Source organism: Corticium candelabrum, chromosome 11 (assembly GCF_963422355.1).
Source record: "Corticium candelabrum chromosome 11, ooCorCand1.1, whole genome shotgun sequence".
In the NCBI taxonomy this organism is placed as follows: domain Eukaryota; kingdom Metazoa; phylum Porifera; class Homoscleromorpha; order Homosclerophorida; family Plakinidae; genus Corticium; species Corticium candelabrum.
Window position 1 is genome coordinate 2,738,439 of NC_085095.1, and position 11,003 is coordinate 2,749,441.

Below are 11,003 nucleotides of genomic sequence, written 5' to 3' on the forward strand. Positions count from 1 at the left end.
TAATGTCATCAAGATTAATTATATTACCATTATTTAGCATTCAAGAGTCGCACCACAATTATATTCTTGTTATACTTCTCGTTATTAGTCAGTTAATGCTCCAAACAACTAACCCGGTTATAACATTCTACATTGAGTACGTCCCGTATATCTAACTATTCAAACTTCCCTCTCTAGTTCAATTATACTCACCATCATTGCCTAAAGAAATGTAGATATCTCTCATGACCGACAACGTTGCCAAATCGCTATGTCTTGCGACAGTCCAATTAAACATTAGCTTTAGTAATGGTTACCATAAATTCGTCTATCTTGGCATTATATGTACGCACAGATTTTTGATTTCGGTCAGAGCGTGTACCGTAATAGACAAAGAGGTCTCTTCTAGCTCGGACTTGCAAAATTTTATGAACAACAAAAATATTTTAATTAGAGGTTAGCAATCATACGTCAAGATAAATAATTTGTGGCTCTGTATAAAATAGATTTTTAAGAGCGAAAATTGTTAGAAAAAAACAGGTAACAAGCTACTCAGCAATGACTATAAAAATAGTAGCATTTTGTGTTTAAAAGTTAGAATCCTACACTTTAGAGAATGACAGCAAAAATCATACACAGCAGTAGTTGTCTGTTAAAAAGGATCGATAGATAGCTCGTTGCTTGCAGCAACCATGCTAATTGCTTGTGAATGCACTCGACATCTAGCACATTGAAACTGAAGTGGAAATGCCACAATCGTATTATACTGTGATACACATACTGCACAACTAATACCCTCACCCTACTTTAATTAATTAATGTGCATACATGACGTCATTGGACAACTTACTATTGTTGGTGTCTGGTCTTTCAGGTAATAATTAGAGAACGTTTACAAGGACTGTTGTGCTAACTGTATAAGCACCTGACGTGATCTATCCTAAACTAACTTATCTCTATCGTAACAACAACAATAATAATTTATTCTCTAACACATTACACGGTGTAGTTCTAGTTTCCTCTTAAGGCCAAAAAAGAAAAAAGACAAGAAAACTATACGTACGTACAGCTAGTAAAATGACGCATACACTCCTTACTTAGACCACTGTGGGTCTTCAAGAACAATAATTATGTAAAAAATTAAGTTGTTTTCCTGGCAGCCGCAAGGACTATTACAGTAAACATCCTATGGAAGTAGCAGACACTCGAATCCGGGTTAACGAGTTATTTTATCTTTCTTCATAGAAATGTACTTTTCTCATTGTCATGAACTAAAGAGTAAAATATTGGGTGGACATTGCAAGTGAATCAGTTTAGGGTCTCCAATCGTGTGCATGTAAATTTATGCATGTGCCTTCGCTAGCAACTTGTGCTCGTATGCAAATCACGATATTATATGCGAATGATTATCTCTAGAGGAAGCATCACTATGTGATGACATCGTGATGCCGTCATACTATAGCCCGGCCGCTTCGATTATATTCGAACGCTCCCGTACGTAAAGCAGCCGACCTCTATACGCGGGCCAGTCAATAATTCTTTTACGTTACACAACGGTAACTATCTAGACACATTCTTGTCACTCGTGACATTGTGGTGTAACCGTGTTCGGTTTCCGTGCATGGAGCCCATGAGAACACCTTCTAGAAAAGAGAACTGCATGAATATACGACAAGAACTCTCTGAAGACGAGACGATGATCAATGTGCTATGCATGTACCAATTCGCCCGACGCTACATTACCTCAGGATTTCTAATTATAGATAAGAGTGCTAGCCTTACAACGGAAGAAACGTTTCTCACGATGTGAGGAGCATGTAGACAGAGGAACATCAACAGACTTGGATAACCACACCCTTCTTAGGGGACTCTTCCGTACGTAAAACGCTCAACTACACTAGGGAGAAGATGTTTTAGGTCATAACCAACTGATTGATTGACAAAAGTGGCACAACGGAAACCGCAAGTAACCTTGGCTTCCGTTGCACCACCTATTCCAAATACTAATAACAGATAACAAATAAATAAATAACTATTAAAGCAAATTTTTAAATAAAACACTATAGAGTTATTAACTTTAGCGAGTAAAAATATGTACTGGGATTTGATGCGTTTTTATTGGCCGGCACTTTCGTCTTTCTGATTAATTAAGACTTTGTCATCTTTGCTGTTTATGCAAAACGTCGTATTACCTCGCATACAATCTAGTCTAACCCGGCAAGCAACAATGAAAAATTGTGTAACAGACACAGGAAAGCACTGCCCCATAATTCTAGCTTGTATTCCGTGTCGCTGCCACACCTTCCACACATCCGAGTACTCTGGCGTCCACACCAATAGATGAAAGGTCAGGCATGGTGATAGGTACCGTAGCGAGTACCACAACCGCTGCACACATGGACGGGGAAGTCTTGAATGCATACCATTTTATCAGACTGACCGGCACCCATCCCATTGCAAGTGATATCATGTTTGACATCTGCACGCGTAGGCTTGTTGACAACCGGAGAAATGTACAGTAGAGGGACAAACTGATCGACGTAGTGGAACTGACATTATAAAGCAGGATGTCCACTAGCTGACAGCTAGCTATATAAGAATGGACTGAAATCAGGTTGGACAAATTGAAGAGCGAAAGTCTTATCTAGACGAGGTGGACTCAACAAGAAATTTGTCTGCACATGGCTATGGTACAGTGTTTCATTTGTGTCTTTATTGTTCTTCTTGAACTCTCAACTTTCGGGAATGGACGTCCACTACAGAGAACTAAGGATGGTGTGCACCATAAAAATTCCACGCCAGTTCCTCAAGGATGCACACTGAGACATAAAACATTTGGACAAAAAGATATCAACTGGACTAGACTTGTACCTGATGAAGACATCGTCAGCATTTTGCACAATACAAGCTTCACCATCTCTTACTGTTCGGGTCGGTGTCTTCAACACAACACACAGACGGCGGGACACGTAATCAACGACGAATATGCGAAACAAATGCGAAATCTGGTGAAGAGTTGCGAAGATAACAACATGAACTGTGAAGAGCTGAGTCCTTGCTGTGTTCCTAAACGACATCACGGACACAACAATCGAGGCAAAATCGAATTTCAGAAAACAAATGTTGATGTTGAGTATGTGAGCAAGAATGGACATGTAAGACGTATTTCCTATGAATTTCTCAATCCTACAGTTTGTCACTGTCAATAAGCAACAGCTAGACACTTTCTTACAAATATTCAAAGAATTCTATTATTATAACTAGTTGATATAAAGTTTATACATTTTATAAGAAATCTATTTGAAATTTTTCAATATGGTGTATAGATTAATCTGATATCTAGCGTTTTACGTCGCACAACGTATACTGATGAAGTAATATTGTTTCTACTATCAAATAGAGTGTCACTATTGCTTAACTTAACTCTGCTGACTACGTACAATATTCACCAAACACAAACTCGTAGGTAACGATGGCATGCAACCTTATAATGTCAACTAATGGCCTATTGACGTCTACGTTTCATGTTTTAGTCGATGAGTTCGTCTACGCACTACTGCATGTACAAATCTATTCTCGGTCTGATTAGCTAACCGTTAAAAAATCTAACCTCAAGTAATCAATTATTAATATAAATGCAAGTCAAAACTAAAGTTATCAATATTAATTATATTAGCTCTTAGCATCAAGAGGCCTACCGCAATGATATTCTTGTGATACTCTTCACTAGTATTCAGTCAATGCTCCAAACAACAAACTGAGTTATGACATTCTAAATTTGAGTATCATATAACTAACTATTCAAACTTCTCTCTAGTGCAATTATAGTAGTAACCATCATTGCCTACAGAAATGTAGATATCTCATTTGACCGACAACGTAAACAAATTTCTAATTTTTAAGACAATCGAATTCGTCTCTATCATTAATAATTTATACCGTACGTTCGTCTATTGTGACACTAGGTGTACAATGTCTTTATATTTCGCTCTCGGTCAAGGTATGTTTCTCACCAAGTGCCATAATTTCCAAAAATTGTCTTTTATTACTCGGACTCGTGTTATGTTATAAGCAACATAGACTAAGTATTGTTAATTAGAAAATATTGAAATTTTGTTACATTATGATAAGACCAAAATCCGTGGCCCTTATATATAATCAAATAACTAATAGCGAAAATTGTTAGACAGGCAACACGCTATCCCAGCAAACTGATTTACGAAAAATAGTAACATTTTGAGTTTTCAAAGTTAAGATTCTTAACTTTACAGTATGACTACCCAAAGCATAGATAGATAAATAGCTCGTTGCTTGTAGCAATAATAAGCGCGTTCGTTTTGCAGTTCCGACAGTTCTAGAACTTCCCAAAAAGCTAGAAATCGCTTTCAATTTAGTTCTGAAACTGCAGGTCACGTAGGCACTGTGCATCTTTTATTCTGGATCCTTCGTGCAAACGGCATCCGAAAGATTCTTGCAAATGGGATCCGAGCCACGTGCTGATACCGACCGCTTCAACCTCTTCATCGATAACAATGCAACGTCTCTACGCTTACTCTAGCAGTTGTATGGCCGCGCTCTTTACTGCGACGCGGAGGTCGCCATTTGCATCGTGCCTTTCACTGTGCCAAATGCACCGAAACATGTCACAGATCGCTTTCCAACTATTTTTTGCAGACTCTAAAAAATAACAGAAGACAACAGAACAAGTCTGGAGTCGCTGCGTTGTTTCCTCGCTTTACTACAAAAAGGATCTCGTTTGCACGAAATTTTGTGCAAATGGGATCCGACATGTTCTCATGTCATTCGACATGTTCAAATCCCACTTCGCAGTCGGCAGTTCTAGTTAGTCTTTCTTTGATGCAGATCTGACTCAATCTCTTCGTTAGCCTGTGGTGCGGTTTGCATTAATTACTAAAACCTCTCTAGACTATTGCACGGACTCTAGCAATATGGTAGCTAGTCTCGTGCAGATCTTGATGTTTGTTTGTCTTTCCACCGGATATTGATAATGGAGCTATCGGCAGGTCTAATAGGTGTGCTCATTCGATAACAGTCATGACTGCTTCCTTTCTGCATATTGCTATGTTTCTTGTTGTTGCATCTTGTTAGTTAGATGACTCGACCTTTTTTACTTGCAACGCTTCTATTGCATCTGCGATGGAGGTAGTGGCGTAGGATTCACAGGGGTGGATACAGGATAGGGCACCTGGGGCACGTGTCCCCCCCCGGCAGTGCAATACTAGACTGCATGGAGTGTAAGGACTGCAGTTTGACTCTTTCCATACCTGAATGCAATTGCTCTACTTCAGTGGTAGAAGGACCTTAGGTATATGCACTGAATACATGTTCTGGTCTGTGAGGAACCAACCGGAAGAGCTGGCTCAGTGAAGGAGACGACCTACTCAGGTGTGCGAGGAGTTATCCGGGACAAATAAATAACTATCCGGGTGCCTCCGGCAATGGTGCCCTATCCGTTCCTGAAGAAGATGTTCACAAGCGGGGGGCTGTATACCGTGGATGTCATCATGTGAGCAAAAAACCCTACCTCACTGTAGTATCAGTAGACACTGCAGTATCGTTATTTCGTGTGCCGGCTAACACATCAATACTCAATACCGCTGAACACGATATGGTGTCTGATTACGACAGCGGTGTGCACTCGGTGCCACACCCATCCCGGGAGTAGACTGTACAATTTAATGGATTAAGTAAATGAGAAAGATTCAGAGTTCTTCAAGTCTTTCACCTCTGCTTGCATTGCGTATTGCTATGTTACTGTTACAGTAAAAACTAGATAGGAAATTCAATGTTATCAACATATTATAGAAAATACGATTAATTTAGTTCCTGTTACAAATACAAACTATTAAATTAATTATAAGTGCTAGTGACTGTTTCTTATGGTGATTATGAAAAGAAATCTGTACCGTTACCACTACCATGCGATTCCTCTTCTGAATTGTCTGGCTCTAAGATGTTGCTGTGCTGTGGGCAGACACTCGAGTTGTCATATGTCGCAGGCATTAGGCACATTCTGCATAGCTCAATTGTAGTACCTCTGCGTTTAGATGGACGCTGTTTATTAGTAGATATGTTAGTCTCTAGTGAAAACGGAGTCAACGACTTTCGTCTAAAACATCTGGCAAGATGTTCTCTCATTTGTTGCTGCTCAAATTTCACGGTGGTTAAGTCTTCTCCACGTGCTAGATGCACTGCAAATGCAATAGCAAAAAGACCACTGTCATTGACTCTCACTTGCTGCTGCACATAGGGCAATTCTACACGCAAGCCTAGGTGGTGAAAATCCTGTTCTTCACTATCGCTGGCTGTCCTCTTCCAACGCAGCTAGCTGGTCAATCACTCCCAGTTGTTGACTTAGATGTGGATCAATTTCAAATCCTGGAAAATCGCTGTAATATAGAGCAGCTTTTTGCCCTATGTTGCTAGACGTTCCCATTGTTCATTCTCCAGTTTGTGGATTTGTATACTTTCCTGTTCCACTGTCCTGAAATCGTCAACCCTTGATGGCAAGTGAGGTTGAAGGCCGTCTATGTGGGGAACAGTGCTTTCAAAAGAACTTGCGCCAAGGAAATGTGTTCATCTGTAAGTTACTCTCTAGTTCTAAGACATTCTTTCATCCGTTTCGTAAAGGCGAAGCTTGGTCTTTTGGAATGCTATAAAAAGTATAAAATAGCATTGTTAGCTTCACGCGCCATTTTTTGACGCTAAGTACGGTCTATATAACTAGTTTAGTTTTAGTTTATTTTTGTCCATGTAGTATTTAGTGTGTGTTATCTGGGCACTATGGTAGATCAATCTTTTAGATTGAATAGTCCCCCTAATAACACTACAAACTACAAACTACAAACTACAAACTATATACAGACAATGACATTAATGTTGTTAAAATATATTTTACATTTAAATTTTTAGTTTTAAAGTTCTATTTTTACCTTCAAAACGTTGCTTTCAACATCAGAAAGCTTTCTGCGTTTGGGTTGTGGTGTAATTTCTTCATTATCTTCAGCGTTCTTCTAAAAAGGTAATATTAAATCAATATATGCTATGTTTCTATACACCGTCAATTTATCTAATATTTAACTGATCTCTGAAAATTGTTAACTCAGGTGTTTGCAGTTAAAATAATATTATAGATAATTAGTATAATTTATTAATTTATAACATAGCAATAATTGCAAATACCGTATGTGTCTCCATGAAACTGCAAATAAAAACCGATTATAAATCACTTATTACGAAAGGTCACAGTTGTTTCAACCTGTGCATATCCTCTATAGTCGACCCTTCTACAAGGTTGGCAATTGATTCAGGTTTAAGGGAAGTCTAAAAATTGCGTGCGACAACTTCAAATATGTATATACAGCAAAAAAACAGCAAAAATCGTACCACTTTTGATGAAGTATCAGAGTCAGAACAAGGTATCAGAGAAAGAGCTATATCATCATGCTACATAACTACATAATTCTGATTTAGCACATCTGTCTAATAGGCGAAACGCACACGTGTGAATACTTCTTCAAACTGGTCGTGTATGGTCTTTGGACCGCTTTCTACGGGGTATTCTGGTTCATCTTCTTTGTTATCTTTGTAGTACTCAGTGAACTCAGTCAACCTTAATTACAAACATCCCGAGTAAATAAAATTGCAACCAAGGTTATTGCATATATAGATTATTTGAAGTATGTACCTTTCTGTGCAGCCGACCCACAAGATTCTTGCGGCCAACCAGAGACAAATACGGTTAGGATCGATCTGTTGTACAAACAATTAGGCACTCATTTAATTGTATAATATGTCTAGATAGCGCTTACATTAAGAGTTAATCTTGGGTTGTTTACAGCAGCCGATAGCATATTCTAATTCATTAAAGAGTAGGAATAAATACTAATTTGCATTACATTATTTTACATAAACAATGTGGTTTCAAACCATGTCCAGATTCCGCAATTGACTGGGTCTTCTTGTTGTGGAAAATTCTTAATAACGAAAATAATGAATTAAAGTCTTATCTATACTTGTGAAACAGGATAGATAATTGACCATGTTGAAGTATACAGCTTTGACCAGTCTGCAAAGTACTTTCTTTGGTTATCTATTTTCTGAAAATAGTCTACAATAAAGAAAATATGATACATCAGCCTACATTTTCAAACTTTAAAATATCCAGAACGGAATGATGGTTTCCTTCGAATGAATCGAATACGAAAAAGCACTGATGAGAAAGGACTATAACCTATAAAACTGTATTGGCAAATAACCATAATACATTTTTAGAGTAAGTACCACTTCAATCCAATGAAAGTCTTGCGCTAGGTGAACTGGAATTGCAATTATTTCGTATTGAAACCGATTAGTCTACAAGCAAATGACTCTAACGCTAATATAACATGTCAAGAAATTATTTATAGAATTAAACCTTTCTTGTCCAGCGTTCTGCTCCATTGAGGTCTTTTGATATCTTTGCAAACAAAAAGCTGGACAAACGCTTAACACGTTGCGGTCTCTACAAAACAAAATATATAATGACATTAATGTAGCCTTACCAGTCATGTGAGTGCATCCAATTTTTTCTTGATTGGTCACAATAATTTGTCCTCATTATTTCTACTGTAACCTAAAAGTAAAATTTAGTTGATAGTGCACAAATTTGCTGTTTATGAGATCAGATGAAGATTATGCCTTGATGTCTCCATGAGACTTTAATTAAGAGAGAACACAGAGGCCAGCTCACTTTTCATGGCTGTGCAGTTAGCCCATGCAGAAAAGAGCATGAAAATAAGCGAAATCTCATGAGATTCTCGCTCATCTCATGAGATCTGGGCATTTTTCATGACCGGAACCTGATGAGACGTGTATCTCACGAGATTCAATGGGTGTGTTCATGCGGCTCATACGCCAATTCCTCATCTCATGAGATTTGGGCATTTCTCATGAGCGGAGTCTCATCAGACGTATATCTCATGAGATGCAATGAAACAATTGTTCATCTCATGAGATTTGTGTATTTCTCACGAGCAGTGGCTCATGAGACGAATTTCTCATGAGATGTAATGGGTGTGTTCATGCTGCTCGCTATGAGCCGCGCGAGTTCTCATGAGCAGATCGATCTAGGCGCATGCATGAAGATTTGTTCTAGCTAAACAAAGCTACTATTGGTGCATGCCTACTAGCGATGTCGTATTATGACACGCGATCGCAAATCAAATAGAAATTAGTTTGCGTGTGATCATGCACAGCATGTACCCTTCGAATTCGATGATATGATCGCTCTAGATAGATCGTACGTACAGTAGACGTAGCCTACCTCGTCACATTCAGTGAGTTGAGTGTTAATTGCACGTGAGAATGCCTTCACGATGTACAGTCGACCAGTACGACCAGAGTAACTTACAATACAGATGTACGGAGCCTCCAACGACTGCGGATACGTTGCGCCGGAAGTAGATGGAAGAGCTCTCGTCCACCCAACTGCCCCGTACACTTACGTGCCTGGCATAGGCATACGACGTCTGTTACGTATCTGACCGCACAACTCAAAGATAAGGGAATGTTTTAGATAACGTCAAACTAACATATATAGGTAAGTAAAATTAAATTTGACCCACCACATGCAATCAGGAGCTTATACACTCCGTCTGACTCATCTACACGCATACACACACACACACACACACCACACACACAGACACACACACACACACACACACACACACACACACACACACACACACACACACACACACTACACACACACACACACACACACACACACACACACACACACACACACACACACACACACACACACACACACACACACACCACACACACACTAGAAAGATTAAATGTCTGAAATATCTGTCAATAAGTATATCTGTAATGGTACAGCTATGTTTCACACTAACACAACTATTACATACCATTAATACTTACGCATAGCTATAGACAATAAGCATATAGCGTCAGCCCACTACATTCCTCCCCATCCGCTTCATGAAAGTAAAGTGAAAATGCAAAACAGATAACATATGCGAGAAACACAACACACAGAACTCTAGGTCCAAGGCAACAGCTAAGTCACTACTAGTTTTCAAGGACGAATTATTTCTCTCCCAGATCTTGTCATGTGACACCCCTGTTCATGCAGCTGCAGTCTCGAGTTCGTAATTAATGCTCTTCAGCTTCTTCCTCAGTTGCCTGTTTGATCTCATCGGCTTCTTCCACAGAGAGTTCCTTATAATATGTTTTGTTCTTCAGGGTCTTCCTCAGTTGGGTATCTAGACTAGGTAGTAATGACTGCTGTTTTCTCTGTAAGCATGTCATCGATTCTCAGCAATGTGTAAGGATCCTTAGTCTGCATGATCATTTAAGCTGATCTTTCTATCTATATACATAATCAATGTAGAAACATTTGCCTTCATCCCATTTGTCAGTCGAGAGCCAACCCTGGACTTTGAGAAGGTCAAATTATATTACTAGTAGTTTCCAGCATCTCATCCACTTCTCTTGTGATCTCTTTACGCTCAAATTTAGGGTCCCGTTCGGTAAGGGTATGATGAGACAGGCAGCTAGGCTAATGCCAGTGTCCATGCAGTGTGAGTTTCACCCAAATCATAAGGTCCAGAAGAAAACACATCAGAGTATAATTATGCACCAACTCAGATATTTGATCCCACTGTTTATTATCATTGCGGCCTGTTAATGAGCATATTTTGTTGACTATAGACAATGAATGGTCAGCGTGTAAGGCATATAAGTATTCCGCATCAATAGAAGACCTTTCTCAGGTGGAGATTCACTTGACTGTAATTCCTTGACCACTAATGGCACAGCATCAAGGAGGTATACCTACACATGTGTGTCCTTTTCTAATTCAATCAAGTCTGCAGACTCAGACTCTTCATATAATAGGTCTTAATATCTCTGACATCAATTGTCCAACAGTTACCACCTCAACTTTCCCACAAGCTCCATAAGAAAGAGAAACAATCCCTTGCCTGAAT

General features: G+C 39.0%; 1 long non-coding RNA gene across 1 annotated transcript; it reads right to left on the minus strand.

Moving 5' to 3' along the window:
* Positions 1-5,728: 5,728 nt before the first annotated feature.
* Positions 5,729-7,204, minus strand: LOC134187299 (uncharacterized). Its single transcript, XR_009971069.1, has 3 exons — positions 7,183-7,204; positions 6,933-7,013; positions 5,729-6,653 (listed from the first exon to the last, which is right to left on the minus strand). It is a non-coding gene; the product is annotated as an uncharacterized LOC134187299 (long non-coding RNA).
* Between the last annotated feature and the right edge of the window lie 3,799 nt (positions 7,205-11,003).